The sequence below is a fragment of the Canis lupus genome, chromosome 1 (genome assembly GCF_003254725.2).
Source record: "Canis lupus dingo isolate Sandy chromosome 1, ASM325472v2, whole genome shotgun sequence".
In the NCBI taxonomy this organism is placed as follows: Eukaryota; Metazoa; Chordata; class Mammalia; order Carnivora; family Canidae; genus Canis; species Canis lupus.
Genome location: NC_064243.1, coordinates 41,536,199 through 41,560,274, shown reverse-complemented (window position 1 = coordinate 41,560,274; position 24,076 = coordinate 41,536,199).

Genomic DNA, 24,076 nt, shown 5'->3' with positions numbered 1-24,076 from the left:
ACATGAGCTCTCTGCCCCCCACGCCCACTACTGGTGGGAACATGATGAGATCTGTAGGAGCAGAGTCACGGGGAGTCAGGTAAATTGAGGACTTCTGTGCAGTGCTAAGGAAGGAGATCATCTCCACGTGAGACCCCAGGCTGACGGGCTGTCAATCCACAGCTGCCAGATGGGCCACTTGCCTTCTGACAATGCAGTGAGCTCAGGAAAGCAGGGCTGAGACCACATCCTAATGATGTCATTTGGTCTCAATCCAGCCTTTCCTGAGCTTAATTCTTGCCTTCTTAATTACATGATCCAACCACCAACGCCCTCCCTGCCTACTTTTTTTTCTTCTTAAAAGAAAGGTTAGATTGCGTTTCTGTAACTTGTAGCCAGAGTCATGACTGTAAGTATTGCTACTTCGGCTTTCTATTGACAATAATTTGCATGATAGATGTTTCTCCATCCTCTCACTCTCTCTCTTTTTAAAAATATTTCATCTATTTATTTGAGAGAGGGAGGAGAGAAAAAGAGAAAGAGAGAAAACGCAAGCGGAGTGAAGGGCAGAGGGAGAAGCGGTTGCCCCGCTGAGCAGGGAGCCTGACGTGGGGCTCAATCCCAGGACCCTGGGATCATGACCTGAGCCGAAGGCAGACGCGCAACCGACCCTGACTGAGCCACCCAGGCACCTTATCCTCCCACTTTCAATCTACAGGTGTTTTTAGGTCTAAAATGGGTCTCGGGATCCCTGGGTGGCGCAGCGGTTTGGCGCCTGCCTTTGGCCCAGGGCGCGATCCTTGAGCCCCGGGATCGAATCCCACGTCGGGCTCCCGGTGCATGGAGCCTGCTTCTCCCGCTGCCTGTGTCTCTGCCTCTCTCTCTCTCTCTGTGACTATCATAAATAAATAAAAATTAAAAAATAAAATAAAATAAAATAAAATAAAATGGGTCTCTTGGGGGTGCCCCGGTGGTGCAGTTGGTTAAGTGAAGCGGCACAGGTTGTGATCTCAGGGGCGGGAGGCTGAGCTTTGCATCAGTCTTTGTGCTCAGCAGAGTCTGCTTGTGTTTCTCTCTCCCTCCTCTTTCCCCTCCCAGCTCTCTCTCATAAATAAATAAATAAATAAATAAATAAATAAATAAATAAATAAATAAATCTTTTAGGGATCCCTGGGTGGCGCAGCGGTTTAGCGCCTGCCTTTGGCCCAGGGTGCGATCCTGGAGACCCGGGATCGAATCCCACGTCGGGCTCCCAGTGCATGGAGCCTGCTTCTCCCTCTGCCTATGTCTCTCTCTCTCTCTCTCTGTGTGTGTGACTATCATAAATAAATAAAAATTAAAAAAAATCAAAAGAGTCTCTTTTAGACCGCACATAGATAGATCTTGGTTTTTAAAAACCGTTTTGCTACCCTATGTCTTTTGATTAGAGCATTTAGTTATTTACATTCAAAGTAACTATTGATAGATATGTATTTATTGCCATGGTATTGTTTTCTGGTTGTTTCTGAAGATTTTTTTCTGATCCTTTCTGGTCTTTCTTTCATGTGTTGCTGATTTTCTTCAGTGTTATATTTGGATTCCTTTCTCTTTATTCTTTGCATATTTATTAGTGATTTTTGATATATGGTTACCATTAGTTTTGTATATAACCTATTCTGCATATAGCAGTCTGTATTAAGTCGATGGTCATTTGAGTTTGAACCCATTCTTTTCTCCTCTTCTCTCCACCTTTTAGTCATATGTTATTATATTTTCATACTCTTTTTTGATGAGTTCCCTGTGAGTTTTTACAGAAATAGAACTACTTTGTGATCTAGCAATCTTACTACTAGGTATTTACCCAAAGAATACAAGAACACTAATTCAAGAGGGTCCGTGCACCCCTATGTTTATAGCAGCATTATTTACAACAGCCAAAATATAAAAGCAGCCCAAGTGTCACTGATTAATGAACAGATAAAAATATGGTATATATATATATATATATATATATATATATATATATATATAACAATGGAATATTACTAAGCCATAAAAAGAATGAAATCTTGCCATTTGCAAAGACATGGATGGAGCTAGAGGGTAAAATGCTAAGTGAAATTAGAGAAATACAAATACTATATGATTTCACTCATATGTGGAATTTAAAGAGCAAAGCAAATAAGCAAAGGAAAAAAAATATATATATAGAGAAATCAAGAAACAGACTCTTAATTTTAGAGAACAAACTAATGGTTACTAGAGGGGAGGGGGTGGAGGGATGGGTTAGGTGGGTGATGGGGATTAAGGAGAGCACTTGTGATGAGCACCGGGTGATGTATGGAAGGGTTGAATCACTATAATATACACTTGAAATTAATATAACACTGTATGTTAACTAACTGGAATTAAAATTAAGCCTTAAAAAAGTGTAAGAGTCACACTTACAAACTAAATTGAATTCATTCCTTAAGACCCATCTCATACTTCATTTCCTAAGTCAAATCTTTCACCACTTCCTCCAGCACATAGATTTTCTTTTCTCTGATTTCTTAAAGCATTTTAAGTTTGTGAGTTGAATAGTCTGGTTAATATAGCTCTTTTCTTTTCTTCACCCCCAGACTCCCTGGGACCCTCGCCTCCATCCTCCCCCCTGCCTGCCCCCTGCAGCCCACCTGCCATACTGTATCACAACAGGCCAACTAAAATCTCCAAGTGCTTTTTCTGCTCTCTCACTGGTTTGTCTTGTTGGGTTCTTCCAGCCATCCTGGGAAAGGTTAAGTGACTCACTAAAAGACATACAGTAGGATCTAGAGGGAAAGAGGGGCTATAAAACTGTGCCTTTTTAGTAGTTAAGATTAAATTTGCCTGTAATGACAAAAACCCAAAATAACAATGGTTTAAATTAAATAGACATTTATTTCTGTTTCACATAAAAGAATGGAAGTTGGCAGTCCAGAGCAGAGGCTGTGCCACACAGTGTCACATCTCTGGGCTTCCTCCATCTTGTAGCTCTGGCTTGAGTGACTTCCACTCTCAATCCTTCCTCATGATTCCAGATGGCTGCAGAAACGCCAACAGGGAGGAAAGTGGAAGGGATGAAGTATGGTATGAATTCTGTATTTTGTTTGTTTTTTCTTTTCCTTTGTGAATCCTCCCCAGAAGCTGCACTTGTCATTTCTGCTTTCATCCCATTGGACAGAGTTTAGTCACACTGAGCGGCAAGAGATTCTGGGAAATGTAGTCTAGATTCCAGGTGGCTGTAGTCCCAGCTAGGAGGGGCAGGGGGAGTTGTCTTACTAAGGATGGGGAAATGGACAAGGGGGTTGCGGAGAGTCTGTGTCCTCTGAGTCTTTTCTGCTCTCTGGTTGCTCAGCCCAACACCATTCTTAGGTTGTTGTTTATTGTTTCACATTTGGGTTCTCTTTCCTCAGGTAGTCTGTGAAGTGCTGATCGGCAAAAGTTGTATTCACGTCTGCTTTTTCAGCTCCTTGGATTGTGCTTTTTACATTCTATCTTCATGATCATAAGTCTATATTTGGTAAGGAGAGGTGGATTTGTAACAGGAAACCAAAAGCTAGGTGTTACACCGCTTGATTAGTCCCCCAAAGACACCACCCAGCATGAAGCCAGGCCCAGAGTCTTGCTCAGGCTTTGAAATCTAGACAGTTCAGTTCTAGAATCCGGGCTTTACTTGCTTTGAACTGATGGTTATGAGAAAGCTAGTAAAACTCTTTGAGTCTTATTTTGCTTATTTATTAAAATAGGGAAAATACCTTCCTTTCAGTGTTGTAAGAATTCCAAAGACAATTTGTGTAAATGCCCAGCACATTATGGGACTCTTATTCTCTCTTTAATCTACAGCAAATGCTAATGGATTGGGGGTTGGTCTGTAGCTGGAGGCCATCCAGCTTTGCATGCGTCTAACTCAGCAGATCTGGATTATTCTAGGCTAGGAGAAATGATTATTCTAGGCCAGGCGAAATGTATCATCTCTTTCTCTGACTTCTGCATTTAAGACTTAATCTTTCTCCTTCAAGGGCAAAACAAAGGATGATCCAAAATATAATCACAATGTTAACATAAGAAGTATCTAGGTGTGTACACGTGACTGAATACGTAGCGTCTATTGGAAGATTTCTTCTGTCATGACTTGCAAACAGCATCTGTAACTTAATTTTGCAGAAAAGTTGCAGACACAGTCCTTTGCCTTTGCATCCTCCTCTACTGGATCGTCAACACACCATGTCCCTGGCAAACTTCAGCAAGTTATTTAGAAGTCTATTGAAGCTTGAATACAGGATGCTCTTAGTCCTCAAATGTCAGAATTAAAATGGGATTAACCCTTGGTCAGAAAATTTTCTCCTTCTTCTAAACATTTCTCTGAATGAGCCAACAGATTAATCTTTCGCTGAATGCATATGAAGGTTTCTGATGTTTGCCCCTGCAAGAGTCTAACACACAGAGATTATAAATGATCCCCACCCCTGCCCCTAGTCAAGCATCTCTTTTCTGTATTTTGGAGCAGGGCTATATCCATCAAACACGAGCCTGTCCTCACCAGCTTGTCTCAGTTCAAAAGAGATCCAAAAATCTCTCATGTTTAGGAGAAAAAGGGAACTACTCACAAGGAGGATATTCCAACTTAGACTCAGCCAGGGGCAAGATCACTTATACAGATAAATGCTGCACCTTTGGCTGTAATACTTTGTCATTCCTTCCAGCAATGCACTTCTCTTCTTTCCTTTAAACATCTTAAGACTCGCCTAATTTAATGAGGCACTTTGAAAGCTCTTTCCTATATCATCCCTCTTAATTCTCCCCATGATTATTGTTGCTCTTTCATATGCAGAACCATCAACATTTGTGACCCAAGAGGACTGGGCACCTGTAGGCTGCTCTCATCCTCTGTTCTCTGTGACTACAGGCACAATGTAGCTCCCCTTCCTGCCTGCATATCCTCCTAAGCAAAGCGAAAAGTCTTTCTTAGGAGGAGAGTCTAGTGTTGGAGGAGACACATCTAATCCTTTATTTATTTATTTTTTAAATTCATCTGCTGTGGCACCTTTGGCTTTTGTGATTACACTCCTCCCATCCCACGTGACTCAAGTGTGATTGCCAGTTACAAAGCGCAAGATGTGACTTGTGCTGGCCAACGTTCCCTGTTTCTTAAAACAGATTCAAGTTGAAATGCCAGCATGGCCAGGCTAAATCATTTTAAGGGACTGAGATAGATGCAGGAGGAGGGACAATCTCTCTCTTCCTTTCTGGGACTGCAGCCTGGAGGGACCATGCCAGTGGCCATCTCTCCCACTGTGCAGAAAGAGCCTGCCTGAGAATGGAACAGTAGAGAAGAAAATAGACTGACAGAGAGCCCAGTGACCAACAGGTGGCTCATTCAAGCCTGGACTTTTCATAAATGGGAAATGATAGACTTCTTTCATGCTTAATTCATATGAAGTTGCTGATTCTTACAACAGGAGGAGTCTATTATATAGGACCTATAAATAATCTTTATTTTTCCTTCTCCCTATGTTAAGCATATCTCTTCTATATTTTAGGCTAAGTCTCTATCCATCAAATATGAACTTGTACTATTTGAGGCATATACATATTAAATATTCATAGGCAGTAGGGTATATCTCCCTTCACTTCAATGCAGACCAGGACTGCCTATTTGTTTAAAGGCTTATTCGAAAGGTTTAAAGTTTTTCTAATGCATGTGTATTACCATTTCAATTTTGTGAAGTCATGGATGGTAACATGCATATTTTTATGTTTTTTGGCAAGCCTGAAACTGCCAAAGCATATGGCAGGAACAAAATCCCTTAGCCAAAGCCCTGGGGGCCATTTGTGTTTCAGAATTCATAATATTTAGAAAGGTGACATAGAGTATAAAAATCTCCATTGGAGCCTCAAGGAATTTCCCATTGCACAGTAGTGATCTCTTTGGATATCATATAAATATTAACACTAATTAAGACTGTAGGTCTTGTAGGTCAAAGTTTGTTACCAGATGAGCTTTATATATTCTTGTGTTTGGGGCTTTCTGGTTTTAAAATTGTGGGTCAGTGTTGTGACTCTGTGCTCTGCCTTCATCATCCTTCTCAGAGCAGAGACTAAATTCTGGCCAGGGTGATACTAAGAAACCTCTCCTGAGGATCATTTTATATTTTACCTAAAATTCAATGGCAGTATAAATAGATAGTAGATGTTTGAAATAAAGATATTATACACACAGATACACACACGAACATACATATGTGCAAAAACATAATGGAAGATATAAACCACATTGTTAGTTTTAACAATATTTTCCGCAGCTAGAGGGGTTATGGATGGGTTTTGTTGTTATTTTCTCTGTTTTTGAAGTTTCTGCTTCAAACATTTCATTTTCTTGGGGTCCCAAGCTGGCTCAGTCTGTGGGGCATGGGACTCTTCATCTCAGGGTTGTGAGTTTGAGCCCCACATTGGGTGTAGAGATTACTTAAAAAATAAAATCTTTTAAAAAAAGAAAAGAAAAAAAGAAGAGAAAAGAAAAAAGAAAAGAAAAGAAAAGGCTTCTCTTGGATTTTTCTGGGTAATTCAAGATACCATCTTTAACTCACCATCTTCTTTGTCCTTTCCTTTCTAATATTTATGCATCTTTGTTTCCCTGGTCTGATTTCATTTGCTGGGCTTACAAAAGAGTATTGAGTAGTAATATGATAGGAATCATTCTTGTCTTATTCCTGACTTCAAGAGGAAAGAACACATTTATAGAATTAAAAATTATGTGTCTATTAGTTTTTAAGCTTTCACAATTTTTTATTTATACCATAGAGGAATTTAAATAGGATAGATAAAGGATCTCTCCAAGTAAAAAGAATTCAAACAAGGATATAATACAAACTACTTTATCATTTTAATCTTCCCCACTGATTTTCCAGAGGACAGGCAACTGAAACTGAGCATAGGAAGTCAATAATCATCCAAAGACTGATTTTAGTTTTATTTAATTATACTTGGAAGAATTAGTTTAACAAAATAAGTTCAAGAAAATATAATCTGAAAGCTAAAATGAAAATATTTATTGAAGTGGAATGGGGGAAAAAAAGGTAAGTTGACAAACATAACTGCAATAAAGTACTCCAGAAGGATATTGGGACACTAAAAAATGAAACAAACAAAAACCCCATTTTCGAAAAAGTTCTAGATAAGGTCAAGCAAGAGTAAACAACTGAAACAACAATAAAAAAAAACTTAAAACGTCACAGAATTCCAGGAAAAATATGTCCTGTGTTAATGATTAAGGAACAGGATATATCAACACTGTGTTAGGAAAGTAAGATAAATTTAGGGACTCCTGGGTGGCTCAGTGATTGAGCGTCTGCCTTTGGGTCAGGGCGTGACCCTGGGGTCCTGGGATTCAGTCCTGCATCAGGCTCCCTGCAGGGAGCCTGCTTCTCCCTCTGCCTATGTCTCTGCCTCTCTGTGTCTCTCATGCATAAATACAATCTTAAAAAAAAAAAAAAAAAGGAAAGTAAGATAAATTTAAATCAGTTCAAAGTTTACAAGAAGAGAGCGAAAAGAAAGAACAAGAGAAAGAAAAATGCACTTCACTGCCCCTCAAAAAATGAACTGTGCCACATGCACCACACTTGCCCCTGCATGGTGGGGAAAAAGCTCTGGTACAGTGATGTCTTGTGTCTCTGATACAAGTCCCAAGTCCTGTGCTTCCTTCACCCCCTCTTCTGCCCCTGGGACTTATCCTGGGGTCCTCATAGCCTCTTGCAATCCAGAAGGGAGTCAGAATTATTAATATTATTAAAAAGATTTTATTTATTTATTCATGAAACACACAGAGGAGAGAGAGGCAGAGACACAGGCAGAGGAAGAAGCAGGCTCCATGCAGGGAACCCGATGTGGGATTTGATCCCGGGGCTCCAGGATCATGCCCTGGGCCAAAGGCAGGCGCTAAACGACTGAGCCACTCAGGAATTCTCAAGGGAATTCCTCTCAAGGGAGTCAGAATTATTAACAAAGAATTTACTCTGCCTGACCCCCTTCCTTGGGCCACTAAATTGTCATTTATTTCAAGATGAACTAAGAACTAAGAACTAAGAGCTAAGTTCTGTAGAATCATGCAGATCATAACATTTTAAAAAGAAGGCAAAACTCTATTTTGAGGGAAATTTTGCTGAAATAATGCTGAGACCAGCTATTTTTGGATCACAAGATACTTTTATATCTTAAAGGAGAAAGTAGAGCAATTTACAGAAAAAATTTTTTTTTTAATTTTTATTTATTTATGATAGTCACAGAGAGAGAGAGAGAGAGAGGCAGAGACAGAGGCAGAGGGAGAAGCAGGCTCCATGCACCGGGAGCCCGACGTGGGATTCGATCCCGGGTCTCCAGGATCGCGCCCTGGGCCAAAGGCAGGCGCCAAACCGCTGCGCCACCCAGGGTTCCCCCTACAGAAAATTTTTGCTGTTAAAAAGTTGTTGCGGGGATGCCTGGGTTATCATGTTATCATGATAACTTCTAGTGGTTAAAGTGTTGAATTTTAGCACATCTGAAATATCCAAATGGCCATGGTATTGTCCTTCCTATCAGAGGACTTATTTTGCCTGGAAATTTCAGGTTTTAGCTCTTTCCAGAAGCAGCACAATTTAGGAGAGAAAGCTCTATTCCAAGTCCAAGAGATCAGAAGAATGAGCTGGAATTCCCCTACAAGCAAATGAGTTAAGCGTTTACACCCACTCCTAGGCAGTACATCAGTGTCTCACTGTCACTGTGGTCACGGGGAGAGGAAGAGATATGGTCGACCTCCCCACCTTCTCCCCTGTCCACTAGACTCTGTGAATGGATTCCCTTCTGCAGGAGCAGGAGCTAGAGGCTGGAGACTGAGGGCTAGAGGCTCATCTAGGTGCTGAGCCTGGCTGAGAGCAAAAGCAATGGACAATTCCAGTTTGGGGATTGCCTTGGAAGCTGGAGCATACAAATCTCCATGGAGGGAAGAAGGAAGGAAGGCAGCCCCCTTCTGAAGAAAATCTGTCTATGGATGACTATGAGTAGTAAGCAAACATAATAAGTGAAGGCACTTCCAGATATGTGCCTAAAAAGAATAGAAAGCAGGGACTTGGATATTTGTACACCGATGTCATAGCGGCACTCTTCACGGGGGCCCAAAGGTGGAAACAACCCAAATGTCCATCAGCAGATGAATGGATAAACAAATGATAGTAGATGTATGCGACTGAATGTTACCCAGCCATGAAAAAGAAGGAAATTTGGATACAGGCTGTTTTGTGGATGAACCTTGAAAATGCGTTATGTAAAATAAGCCAAACGTAAAAGAACAATGCAAGATTGCACTTACTCTGAAGTACCTAGAAGAGGCATGTTCACAGTGGTAGAAAGTAGAGATTACTAGGGACTGGAAGGAGAAGGAAATGGGAGTTACTGCTTATGGGGCCAGAGCTTCTGTTTGGGATGATGACAAAGTTCTGGAGATGAATAGAGGTGACAGTTGCACAACAATGTACTAAAAAGTACTAAAAGCCACTGCATTGTGTACCTAACAGTAGTTAAAATGGTAAATTCTATGCTATGTGTGTTTTATCATAATCAAAGCGAAAACAAAATAAAGGCATAAATACTCAAAACCTAAAAAAACACTGAAAAGCCCCCCAAAACACCAAAGAAGGAGAATAGTACCACATAGTTCCTATGTCTGCCCTTCACAGGGTACTGCCCATTGAAGGCGAGTTTCTCCCTCTTCTCTCTTGCTTCTTCTCCATCCATCTTCCCAAAGCCCTACATCCACCATACGGAGCTCTCAGTGTAGTGTTTCATACTCTGGGGCACTCTGTATATTCAATTTAACCTTATCTCAGAGGAAGTTGTTCTTAAACATCCTCAAAAAGGGTGCAAAGTAGTGGCAGGACTTCATTCCAGTAGCTTTCTTTCTGTCTCTGGCATCATCAATGGCTCCATCTCTACTAGGCCATTCCCATAAATAGACCCATGAGTAGCCCATCATCAACAACAACCAAAGGGCCAACCAAACAAAACCCCCTGAGCCTGTATTCCTCTCTGGCAACTGCCCCTATTCTTTGTTCTCACCCACAGCAAAAGTTCTTCAAAATTGCCTATCCTGTTTAACCTCAGCCCTGTCCTCAACTGCTACCACCTGGCCTCCTCCTCTACCACTCAACTGAAATGACTAGTGTCAAGATTAGCAGTGATCTCCATTTGCCCAGACCAGGGGAAGATCCTCACCTTCCTGGCCTCACTGTAGGATTTAGTGGTAGATCACTTCTTCTTGAAATACTATCTTTTCTTTCTTTCTTTCTTTCTTTCTTTCTTTCTTTCTTTCTTTCTTTCTTTCTTTCTTTCTTTCTTTCTTTCTTTCTTTCTTTCTTTCTTCTTCTTTCTTTCTTTCTTTCTTTCTTTCTTCTTTCTTTCTTTCTTTCTTTCTTTCTTTCTTTCTTTCTTCCTTTCTTTGTTTTTTGATTTTGTCTTTGGCAACACTGTCTCCTGGTTGTACTCCTATTACATGGACTATTCCACTTTGCTTTCTTTTGCCGGCTCTCTGTCCTGTACTCTATTTTTCTTCTCTCTGTTTTTGTCCTCGTGATCTCACCCTATGTCATGGCTATAAATGCCATTTGTATGCTGATAACTTCCAAATTTATATCTCTAGTTCTGACCTATCTTCTGAACACCAGACTCATCAATTCAATAGCCTTCTGGACTTCTCCAAGACTGTTTGGCAGGCACCTCAAATTTAAGAGTTCTAAAATGGAATTTTTAAAAAAGATTTTATTTATTTATTCACGAGAGACAGAGAGAGAGAGAAAGAGAGAGAGAGAGGCAGAGACACAGACAGAGGGAGAAGCATGCTTCATGCAGGGAACCCGACATGGGATTTGATCCCGGGACTCCAGGATCATGCCCTGGGCCAAAGGCAGGTGCCAAATCGCTGAGCCACCCAGGGATCCCCTCTAAGATGGAATTTAAAAAAAGATTTATTTATTTATTTGAGAAAGAGAGAGAGCACACAAGCAAGGGGAGGGGCAGAGGGAGAGAGAATATCAAGCAGACTCCCTGCTTAGTGAGGAGTCTGACACCAGGCTTGATCCCATGACCCAAGATCATGACCTGAGCTGAAACCAACGGTCAGATGCTCAAACAGCTGAGCCACCCAGGCGCCCTTCAAATGCATTTTTTTCTTAAAGTTTTAATTTATTTTTTTCATGAGAGATACAGAGAGGCATAGACATAGGAAGAGGGAGAAGCAGGCTCCCTGAGGTGAGCTTGATACGGGACTTATTCCCAGGACTCCAGGATCACGCCCTGAGCCAAAGGCAGATACTCATCCACTGAGCCACCCAGGCTTCCCCCAAATGGATTTTCTTTATCCATCCTAACTTTCCTGCTCACAAACACACTCTTCCTTTATCTTCCCCATCTTAGTTAAGGTAGCCACCACCCACTCAGGTGCCCAAACCCAAATCCTGCAGATCTGAAATCCGCTTAAAACCCTCGGTGGCTTCTTATTGCCATCAGAATAAACAACTCACCCTAGACAGAGTCTGTCAGGTAGGTGTGAAGTGGCCCCTGCCCACCTGTGATGTTGTTCAGTACACCTTCACCTTCTCTCAGTGCACTACCTGGTGGGTCTCTCTGTTCCTAGGCCACATGGAGCTCTGTCCTGCATTCCTACCAGCTGTTTCCACCACCCAGAAAGCCCCTTCCCCAGATATCTGCAGTGGATTCTTTCTTGTCATTTAAGTCACTGCTCAAATGATGTCTCTTTAGAGAAGACTTGTATTACCTTCCAGCCTAACCTCCTCCTACTTTCCCCGTATATCACCGTTTTCATTTACTTAGAATTCATCATGATCTGCAACAATTTTGTGTATTATCTGTACTGGTTTTTAAATTTTATTTTCTCCAATCGGAATAAAAGTTTCATGTGACCAAGGATGTTATCTGTCTTGTTTACTGCTATAGCCCTGGCAACCAAAACATGCCTGGAGCTTGGTGGGTGCTTAGGAAAAATCTGTAAACGAATGAATGAATGAGGGGTACCTGGGTGGCTCAGTGGTTGAGTGTCTCCCTTTGGCTCAGGGCATGATCTTGGAGTCCTGGGACTGAGTCCCACATCGGGCTCCCCACAGGGAGCCTGCTTCTCCCTCTGCCTGTGTCTCTGCCTCTTTCTCTGTGTCTCTCATGAACAAATAAATAAAATGTTAAAAAACAACAACAAAAAAATCCAAACAAATGAATGAGTAATTCTCCACTTTAAGAGATGCATGGCTCATTGTCCTAGGCTTTCTGCAACCTGGCACCGTGCTGCCCCTCAGGTCTGTGCTGGAGTCTGCAGCCTAGGTAAGCAGAGTGGTTCAGGATCCTAGAGGGGGCACAATAGATTGAATGTACATGAATATTCATGCAACGGTTTTGAAGTTGATGTGTGCTTTTCCTTGGTGAGGTAGAGTAGGAGGGCTGGGGGCCTGCCGAGCCTCTGTGTCTAGAATACTCCCTGTGATGAAACTCACAAAGAAGGTTCTCCTATAGAATTATGGCTCAAAATCCCCATCTTTAGATACTCTTCCTGCTGGCTGGCATCTCAGAACTTGAAATCATTTTGTCTGGGTGCAGTTCATCAACCTGTTTAGGAAGCTGGTGAGATTAACCACTACAGGACTGGTTTGGAGATGTTTCTTTTTCAAGGGAACTTTAAAACACTCATATTTGTTTGGTAAAATCAGGAGGGAGTGATAGAGAGAATGAGCAATAAATACCAGAATCCAAAATACCAGGGCCTGGAAAAGACTGATGATGTCTGTCCGAGTCCTGCCAAACAGTAAAGAGGATATAAATCCCCATTAGGTTAAATAGGGTAATTTGCGGTAGTTGGTGAGTTGGCAGCGTCATGAAGCTCCTGCTTGGACAATGATGAGTTTCCTATATTGGGATTCTCTGAGGACATGCTAGTGAACTCTAGTCTCTGGTCTCATGGACCTAGACATTCACAGCAGATGGTTCTGGAGTTATTGAACACTGACCAGGTGCAGGCACTGGGGTAAACACCTGTGCATCTCATCTCATCTGATCCTCACCAAGATCACCAGTCCTATGAGACAATGATATTTTTACACTTTCATTTCCCAACCCTAGAATCAAGAACTGGATATGTGAAAACTTCTTGGTAGAAAAATCTTTCTTTCTTTTTTTTTTTTAAGATTTATTTATTTGGGGGAGAGAGGAGCAGAGGGAGAGGGAGAGAGAAAACCTTAAGCAGACTGCACTGAGTGTGGAGCCTGATATGGGGCTCAATCTCATGATCTTGAGATCATGACCTGAGCTGAAACCAAGAGTCAGATGCCAACTGACTGAGCCACCCAGGCACCCTGGGAGGGGAAATTTTTTTTTTTAAGACTTTATTTATTTATTCATGAGAGACACAGAAAGAGAGGCAGAGTCATAGGCAGAAGGAGAAGCAGGTTCCTCGCAGGGAGCCTGATGCGGACTCGATCCCAGGACCCTGGGATCATGAGCCAAAGGCAAATGCTCAACCACTGAGCCAGCCAGGCGTCCCTAGAGGAATATTTCTTGAATATATGCCACCTATCAGCCTCTCTGTTTTGACTGAGGCTGTAAACATGAATGGAATACAGTTCTTGATTCCAGGGTTTAATACTAGAGAAGGGGAAACAGATGTGTAAGTGCATGATTTTCTTACTTACTTTGAGTTTCTTTTCTTTTCAAGATTTTATTTATTTATTCATGAGAGACAGAGAGAGAGAGAGGAAGAGACATAGGCAGAGGGTGAAGCAGGCTTCATGCAGAAAACCTGATGCAGGACTTGATCCAAACACTCCAGGATCATGCCCTGAGCTGAAGGTAAACTCTCAACCGCTGAGCCACCCAGGTGCCCCTTACATTGAGTTCCTAAAAAAATCAATAGAAAAGACTGACTTCTCAGTGAAAAGGTGGCAAAGGATATTGCCACACACACACACACACACAGAGTGCAGGTAATCCTTAACCATGAAACTTTGCTTTACCTAATTCATAATACAAGATATACAAAGTATAATTTTATTTTAAAAATTGCATTGCTTACTTATTTGACTAGCAAAGGTAAAAAATCTGGTAACTATTGTGTTGGTAAGGGATTGGGAAAAAGACACTATCACATGTATTACTGGTGAGAATATGCATGAGTACAACATTTCTGGAAAGCCATTTGATGGTATTCATCAAAATTTAGAATCAAAGGGACAAAAAAGAGCCAATGGAAAAAGCTCTCAAAGCTTGAACAATCTGAGCAACAAAGTAAATAAAATAGTGTTGATTCTACCCTAAAGTATAAAATAACTATCAATGAATCTATACTGATGTAGCATAATGCCTGACATCTTAAGTGTGGGCTGCATATAATGCCTTCCTTCCAGAGAGTACTGTATGGAAAGGGGATGAGGAGTAACTCAGAGTGGAGAAACCTGATACATGGCATCACAGCTAGGTGACCATGGTCAACATCAACAGTGCTGAGTTAGGTTGACAATACATCCATTTGACATGATGTGATAAAATGACACTTTACCTCTTCCTCCCCCCAAAACCCATAAGCCTGGTATAACCATGAGAAAAACATACATATTTCAATAAAGGGGCTTTCTATAAAAGACCTGAGTAATACTCCTCTGTATATTTCTAACAAGCAAAGAATGGAAATTGCTGACTAGCGACTAGTAGCAGGATCCATGGGTAATGATGCCCGGCTGAGGTGGGCAACTCTACATTTCCAGTGACAGCGATCTGTGTGCTTCTCTTTTTCCACGAAGCAGCCTATAGTAGGAATAGGGGTGACAGGGTGAATCGATCCTGGATTTGGACAGTGAGTAGGATAGGTGGACGAAGGGGTCTGGGAGTTGAGGGCAGAGAGCAATCAGGGAAGTGGTAGTGGGGAGGGGAAGGCAATAAACCCAGGGGGAGCTCGGTGCTGTGAACAAGGGAGGGGCCAAAAGGTTGGCTCTGGATCTGGTGGAAGGTGGTTGGTATGAAATTCCAGTTCTGGTCAAAGTGTGGGCTCTACAAGGCTGAGATTTGAGGGCCACCCCTTAATAAATTTGGTACATTAAGTAGCTCTTACCATTAAGGCAAATGCAAAAGCAGAAGTAAAGAGATGGGAAATAGGGTAATTGAGAAATGTTTGATAATCCTGTTTGGTTACATTGGAGAACCTATGGATAGATTTTTGTGCATATATTGGAAAGGATAAATTGGGGCCAGATTGTGCCAAGTTTCTGAATTGGAGTGGAAGTGTCTGCACACAGTGCAATGATGTCCTCTTGTTCAACTACAACTTCTGTTGATGGAGGATAGTCAGAAGAAAGGCAGACAAGGGACAAGGGGCCCCCATCCTAAGAGGAAACTATGCTTAAAAGGAGATAGACCCTGTTCTAGACTTTACTCAGTACCTCAGCTTTGAGTCTTCCCATTGAGAGGACTTAAAACCTTGTAAATGACTGAAGGGAATGGCCTTGCAGTCCTAACCCAGACCCCAGGGGCCAGCTCAAACACCAGTGGGATATTTAAATAAAGAGCTAGATCTAGTGGCCTTTTTCAGAACAGTGGTGACTAGCCTCTCTCTGGGTTCCCAAGGCTATGAAACCACCCAGGAAGGAGCCTTCCACCCTTTCCCGCGTGAACACCTACATGATCGATAGATGAGCTCATGGAGAAAAACCTGATTGGGTGACAGGCGCAAGGAGGGTTAATCAGATTAAAATAGCCCACACCAAAAAGCCCATAAAAATCCCTAGATTTAACTGCCAGATGGGCAACCCTCTTGGGTCCTCTCCCTCTTGTACTGTTGCTCAATACACTTGGCTCTGCTGCCTGCTGCTCTTCACCTGGTCCACCTCTTTGTCCTTCCAAGTGGTGTGACCAAGAACCTTGGGCAGCAAAGGAAAAGAAATCCTGCAGCACTATCAGAGGGTGGAGGTTCGGATGGAGGACACTGGGGGTCGACTGGAAGATAAAGCTGGATGGACAACTGGCCTGATTTCTGCAGCAGGTCAGTGGCATTAAGAAGAAAGCAGGAGGTGTGAGACCATTAACAACCAAATGAAATACGTGGCTCTTTTTTACCTATTGACTCCAACCAACCAACCAACCAACCAACCAACCAACAAACCAACCAACCAAAAAATGACAGTTTTGGGAGATACGGGAAATCTGAAATGGACTATGATTTAGGTAATTTTAAGGAAGAACTTAATCTTTTTAAAGGAGTGGCAGTGAAACTCCAGTTATGTAGAAAATGCCTGTGTCTTTAGAGATGCTTCCTGAAGTATATAAGGGACTGGAATGACATGATGTCTGAGATTTGCCATGAGAAAGAGCAGAATACAGGATATAGATGAAGAAATGTGGCAAATCTTGGTAATTGCTGCATCTGGGGTTTGTTGTAACACGCTCTCTCCTTCTGAGTGTGTTTGAAAATTTCCATACTAAAATTTTAAAAGCAGCTGGACAAAGATTCGGGGAGGAGGACAGGAGTATAGAGTCCTCCCACCTGTAATCCCAGGTGGCCAGGAGCCCAGGCAGCACCGCCGTGGGCAGGTAGGCTGGGTGGCGGGGTAGGTGGCAGAGGTGGGTGGGCTGCCCTTCATTCCAAGGCAGAGCCAGGGTGGTCTGTGGTCACGACCTGGAGCTGAGAAGGGGAGCTGACCCCTGTAGGATCCATTTTCTCCTCTTTACTCAATGGCTGGGAAACCCCGAGGCTCTTTCTTTTGGCATCACACCCAGCTCCCAGCCCACGGAGGATTCCAGCCCACAGAGGGGGGCGCTGAGCGGCAGGAAACAGAAGCCCCCCTTCTCCACTGCGTATTTGTGGCTATTTTAGCAGTCCTTGCTACTCCAGAATAGGAGTGTGATAAACAGTGATTATGGGTAAAGTTTGTGGTGTTTGCTTTTCCCAAGATCAAAACTCTGTCTCCCCTCTGTGAACATAAGCCATCTAAAGTTGATCTGTATTTAATTTTCTCTGGGTGGTCCTGGGCTGACATCTTGCCCTTTTGTTTCACCCTAGGAACTAGGGACCCAATCTTTTGTTCTATCTGCTTCTGAGATAGCGCGCCTCCCCGCTGCTGGCTTGGCCTGGGATTCTGTGTTCTGAGACTTCGTCTAATGTTACAAGGAACAAGAGATCCTTACATTTCACGGTGAGCATTCCGGGCGAAAAGCATGTGTCCTGGCGACATTCGTGTCCAACTGGTCTGCATTCATGAGAACGCTGCAGAGCACAAGCCGGGCTAAAGCGGGACCCTTCGCTGCCCCCACTTCTAAAGACTCCCCTGGATTGGAGACACTGTCCTGCCGTTTGAAATGCAGCAAACCCCTCTTGGGAATGAGAGCAGAGATTTTGATGGCTGGCGAGCTGCCTGCTGTCCCCAGTGAACAGACTGTGCCTGCCCTGTAGAGACTTCTTCCAGAGGTGGAACTGGGGGGCAGGGGGCAGGGGGCAACACAAGAAGTTGGGATAACAGTTCTGGGGAACCAAGGCTCACTGAGTTCTGAAAGCACCTTCATATGTTTGAATTCTTCTGGAAGGCTACTCCTCTTTCTCCAATAAGGAGCACAGATGACTGACTATTCCAACCCCTCTGGTGGAATGTGTCTCTCTTGGCATCTGCAGGGTGGGGCTACCCCAGAAATGCAGAAATTGCACAGGGCCATGGGCTCAGTGACCCGTCACAAGTCACAGAGCATCAGGGGGTCAGCGGGAGGAGGGCAGGAAGTTCAAGTATCCCTCCTCCTTGTGCATCTCACCCATCTCACCCTGGAGCCATCTCCCTACCTCACAAGGAATGTACTTCTGCTTTTTACTTACCTTCTAGCACTTTCAGGCTCCAGGACAATAGTGTTTGAAACTGAGCAGTCATTTGAAACCTATTATCATTATTCTTCTTTTCAATGTGTTGGAAGTCTGAAGTCTGTTCCTATCAAAAACCCTAAGAAGGCTGGGGGACCTGGCTGGCTCAGTTGCTAGAGAGCATGTGACTCTTGATCTCAGGGTTGCAAGTTTGAGCCCCATGTTAGGTATAGAGATTACTTAAAAACAAACAAAAAAAAAAATCTTAAAAGAAAAATCCTAAGAAAGCTGGATGGATCTAAATTATAAAACACAGCTAGTATGCAGAATTACTATGATGTGGGCATCTTGAATTCATTAAACCTATGGCTTTATAGGGTATATTTAAAATGTACATACTAAAGTGAATATAAACTTTATGATTAAAAAAAAACTTTATGATTTATTTTGCCCAAGAGGAAGAATAGGATGAGAGGAAATTAAAGCTGTGCCCTGGCACATTCGCTGTGGTGGAGCCTCATGAGACACCCCTGATTGATTGGGATCCCAGCAGTCTCGGACAGTGCCCCACCTAGGGACAGCCTTTCTTCGAGAGGGTGTGCTCATTTCTCCCCAGGCTGACAATTGCATTTTAAAAGGTTCCCACTCCTTGTCAGTTGAGAATCTGTTAACATGAAACCACCTGATGGCTTAGAGCAAAATTGTTTACATTTTTTAGGTCTAGGGATGAAATTATACATCAAAAGGTCTGGGACTGCTGCTCACCTGTGGGTGGGCATTTATCACTCCTGCCTGAGCCCTCCTGCAGATGGGTTCAGAGATAAGCTCATTCAGACATGACCATGAAATTCAAGTCTGAGAAAGTGGGCTTGAAAAGCTCCTCTTAAGCTACCTTGCATTTCAGGTGAGCCAGGATTCTGTGAACTTACTACAGAAGCTCTGCTGACAGGCAGGGTGACCCCAGGTCTCCCTGGCATACTGCCACCGTTTTAGGTCCTCAAAGTCACTTGTGGTCCCTAAAAAAGTCTGGATAAAAATAACTTGTACATGCTGGCTTTACCGATAAAATAAATCAACACATGAACGACACTTAGAATGGCGACTGGCATATAATAAATGCTATATCCTATGTTTCAAAATCTGGTTTCCAAAACAATGGGATCTGATCTGTCAATCCCTCTATCAGTCATCATCTACTGAGAGACTTTAGGTCTGAATCCTGGCCTTGCCACTTTGTAGCTGTGTAATTTTAAAAGAAAGTTGAAATCTTTCTTCGTCTCCGCTTCTTCATCTGTACAGGATAAATAGGAATCGCACCTTTAGGATCTTCTGGATGGCTCAGTCGGTTAGGCATCTGCCTTCGGCTCAGGACATGATCCCAGATGCCCGGGATCCAGCCCCGCATCGGGCTCTCTGCTCAGTGGGGAATCTGCTTCTCCCTCTGCCCCTCACCCCGCTCATGCTCTCTCTCACTCTCTCTTTTAAATAAATGGATAAAATCTTAAAAAAAAAAAAAAGAAGAAGAAGAGCATCTTGTAACATGATTCTGAGGATTACATGAGTGAAGAGCAAAACATTGAGAACAAAGTCGGCACATAGTACGTGCTCCATAAGCACTAGCTATGATAATCATCAAATCTGAAGAGACATATGCTAAAATATTAATAGTAGTATTTCAGGGTGGTAGCATCATGGATGTGTCTATTTAGTTTTATGTTATGTAAATTTAAGCCTCCTTGAGGGCAGGGGCACATTTTCATATAATCTTTGTGTGCTTAATCCTGTGCCTGGCTCAGTAGTTTTTAAACTCAGTAAATTTTACACTCAGCTGTTAGGATTGCTCTGGCTGAGCATCCCTCCCAAATATCCATTTTTATCATGTCATGTTTTCACAGCTATTAAGGAAGTTTTTGGAACAAAATAGGTAAAGTGAGATGAAATAAACAAAGTTTAGTAAATACCAATCAGCACAAATGTATTTCTTACAAAATTGTGTGCCTTTCTCAAGACTCCTAGAGGCTTCGATAATAGGTTCTGGACCTGCCCTCTCCAGTGAGGCCCTGCTGTAAGCCGGCACTATGTGGTTTGCCATAAAAATAACAAACTACTAGTTAATCATCTGCATATGTAGCTCACGTACTGGCTGCCCCCTGGGAATGGAAATAAATGAGATTTTATGGAAGTCAGACCTCTAGATAGGCAGCGAAATTGGCAGTCAAAAAAACACAAACCACAAAAAGCAGGATTACAGGAAGGCATATATACTATGATTCTATGTGCATGTAACATTACATATATAAATTTGTATGTACATGTATGTCTGGAATGTCTTAAATAAAATGTAAGTGGTGGTTATTGTTGGGTGGTGGAATTTGGGGTGATTTTCCCCCTCCCTTTATACTTTTTATACACAGAAAAATATGCACATACACATGTATTATATGTGAGAAAAAGAAAAAATAACCACATACTTCCAATTAAGTGCTCATCAAAGGGAACTTCTCTGGTCCACAGACTTCAAACTTTAACTATAAAGATAGCAACTCTGATGTCTAGTAGGGTTGCCAGATTTAGTAAATAACAATCAGGATACCCAGTTAAACCTGAAGTTTGATAGACAATGCTAAGTATCATGCAGCATTTGGGATATTGCCTCTTATCTTCTACAGAAAGGTAGAAAAGAGTGGCAATAGTCCTACCCTAATTTATATTTCTTTTTGTTCTTTTTTCTATAAGCAGGTTTTGTTTCACATGGTCAAAAATCATACTGTGCGTATGATTTTCATTCATTTACCAAGTTTGTACTGTGTCCCTTTATGTATGGATCAAGCACTGGGCTAAGAATTGAAAATATTCCAGAGATAACAAACCATCGACTTACCTCCACTAACAAAAAAATCACTTCTTTATTACATATTTTTTATATAAAACAACTTAAATGAATGTATGATCTGCCATCGAGTTGGCATATTCCATTTTATTTAGCTAATCTTCTGTTGTGAGTTAACTCATTCATTCATTTACATACTGGCTCTTTGCCCTGAATGTCTTTGTGTATCAAGCTTTTCTCAAGTTTCAGCATTATTTTATTATTAAGATAGATATCTAAAAATATCATTTTGAATTTAGGAATCTCATCTTATCTGTCTAAATAGGTTAATTGGCTACAGCAACAAAAAAGTTTGTAGGTCTTGACTACTAGTATATTTGATCATTCCCCCCGCCCAACACACACACACTTACTAATTTTATTTGCTGGATTATCTATTTTTAGGGGTGAGGGCTTAGTAATTTTTCTTATATACTTTATGATCTTTTTTATAAAAAGCCTGTTAACTTTGTGTCATATTTGTCATTTGCATTTTTCAGTCTGTTGATATTTTATTTTTGGTTATTGGGTTTTTTTTTTATTCTTGACGGAGAGCAATTTAACATATTTAGGAAAATCTGTTCATCTTTTGATTTTTTTCAACTGCTTCTCAGTATAGAATGTCATTTTTCTATCCAGATGTTTACTATCTATTTAATTCTATTTTATTTACTTTTTGCATTTAAAAATATACTAAAATCATTTGGAATTTATTTTGGTGTAAACTCATTGTAAATGGCTAGTAGGATTTCTTTCCTAGATGACTTACTAATTATTTTCAAAGAAAATCCAACTTTTCTTTATCTTTCCTATTTATTTTTGTGATGGATTTTTATCATATATTTCATTTCCTTATGCAAGTGAAGTTTATCTCTGGACTTTATATAATATTCCTTTGATTTGTTTAGTTGAATATCATTATTATACTGTTCTATGGGATAAAATCTAGTAGTAGTGTATTACAAGGTATTATAGTATGTTATGAAGTATATAGAATGGAAAGTGTTCAGCTTTAGAATATATATATACATATATATATTTTAAGATTTTATTTATTCATTTGAGATAGAAAGCATGAGTATAGGGAGGGGCAGAGGGAGAGGGAGAGGTAGACTCCATGCTGAGCTTTGCTGGATCCCAGGATCCTGATATCATGACCTGAGCCCAAGGCAGATGCTTAACCAACTGAGCCACTCAGGCACCCCAAGATTTTATTTTTTTAAATAATCTCTACACTCAATGTGGGGCTCAAACTCATGACCCTGAGATGAAGAGTTGTATGCTCTTCCAACTGAGCCAGCCAGGCACCCCAACAACACAGTATTTTATACATTGTACACTCTCTTTAAATACTTATTAAATGAATAAATGAATAAATAGCAAGCACAGAATTAGAAATGTATTTGTTTCTTTGTTTGTTTTGATCCTATGAAAAGTATTTGTCAGTTTTCTGGTGTAAGTAAACTTTACATCTGAATACAAATGAAATGCCCACTGAAAATGTAACATATTTTATTTCCTCATTCATTAGCACCCATTTGCCTAAAGGATACAATGGGTGCCTATGCCTAATGAGCTCCCCATCATTGTTGGCATTCAAGTAGCACTGGGTGACTGCTTGTGATCAGAGGTGGTAGAGTAGATTCACGTCCACATCCTTTCCATTTCTGAGATTTACCCATTCATCAGATATTCCATGGCTGAAGATATAAAGATGAATAAGTTGTGGTCCCTGATCTCAAGATGTTCGTAGCCTAGATGGGAAACAGCCACATAGGGAAGAACCAAACATATCCGGTGAAGTGTGGAAGGTGTGTGAGAGGTACAGAGGGAACAAGCAGTGTTTCAGAGGAGCTTGAAATGTAGGCAGAAGTCGGAAAAGGAGGAAGTGGCAGAGTCTTAGAGCTCAAACAAGTGTTTCCCAGGCAAAAGTAGGTGGAGGGCATAGTGAACTGGCGGAGTAAGTAAATTGAGCCAAGGCATGGAGGCATGCGACCGATGACTGCTGAAAGGTTCACCACGGCCGGGTGAGAGCCAGGTCTTACAGGTTCTAGATTTCTGGAGTGTGGCTGATTCAGAGCACAGGCCATTGGGGCTGGAGTCCAACTCCATGGTTCTGCTCCAAAGGCAGCTCTGATCTTGGCCAATTCACCAAATGGAGATCACGGGGCCCTGAGGCTCTACTGACCAAAGTGGTTGGATCTGCCCCAAACAGTTCCTACTAATATAAAAACATAGAATATTTGTTTCTTTGTTTTTTGTTGTGGCATTATATATCTAAAATTACATATGCACATACATATGTAATATATATAAATTATATGTATAACAAATCGTATAAAAGCAGAAGTATGATGTAGTATTTCTAGGGAGTCCCCTCAAAAGGAAGGGACAGTCTCCTTTTGTTCTTCCTCCTTTCTGCTGGCTGGAATGCAAACAAAACGCATGTGCTGATGCTTGAAAATCCTGGATCATAAAGTGGCGCTCAAGGTGGCTCAGCTACAGTAGAACAGTAGGATCTGGGACCTCTGATGATCGTGGAGGTGTCATATTGGTTCTCCAATGCCTGACCCCAGTCTTTCATGAAAGAGAAAAAGAGTTCCACTCTTTTAAACTACCATTATTTAATTCTAATGTTGTTGTTGTGCAGTGTGGTTGGACCTAATTCTAACTGATGCAAGATCTTTGTTATGGGCTGAATTCAGTGCTGCCCAAATTCATAAGCTGAAGCGCTAACCCTTAGTACCTGGGAATGTGATTGCATTTGGAGACAGGGTCTTAGAAGAGGTGAGTTAAAAATGAGGTCTTAAGGGTGAAGCTTGGTCCAATATGACTTGTGCTCTTTTAACAAGGGGAAATTAGGGTACAGACAGACACAGAGGGGACATCAGGAAGACATAGGGAGAAGACAGCCATCTATAAGCTGAGGAGAGAAGCCTCAGCAGAAACCAATCCTGCTGACACCTTGATCATGAACTTGTAGCCTCCAGAACTGTGAGGAAATAGATTTCTCTTGTTTAAGTCACCCACTCTGGGGGCACCTTGGTGGCTCAGTGGTTAAGGATCTGCCTTTGGCTCAGGTCGTGATCCTGGGGTCCTGGGATCAAGTCCCGCATCAGGTTCCACACAGGGAGCCTCCTTTTCCCTCTGTCTATGTCTCTGCCTCTCTGTCTCTCATGAATAAATAAAAATAAAATCTTAAAAAAAAAGTCACCCACTCTGTGGTTCTTTGCTATGCAGCCCTAGAAAACGAATACAATCTCTAAAGGAAGTGCAAGTCAATTCATGGACATCTTAGTTTCCTAGTTAATCTGGAAACAGGTAAATAGAATTTTAAAAATAAAGGTTTAAACACTTTTGCTAATATGTTC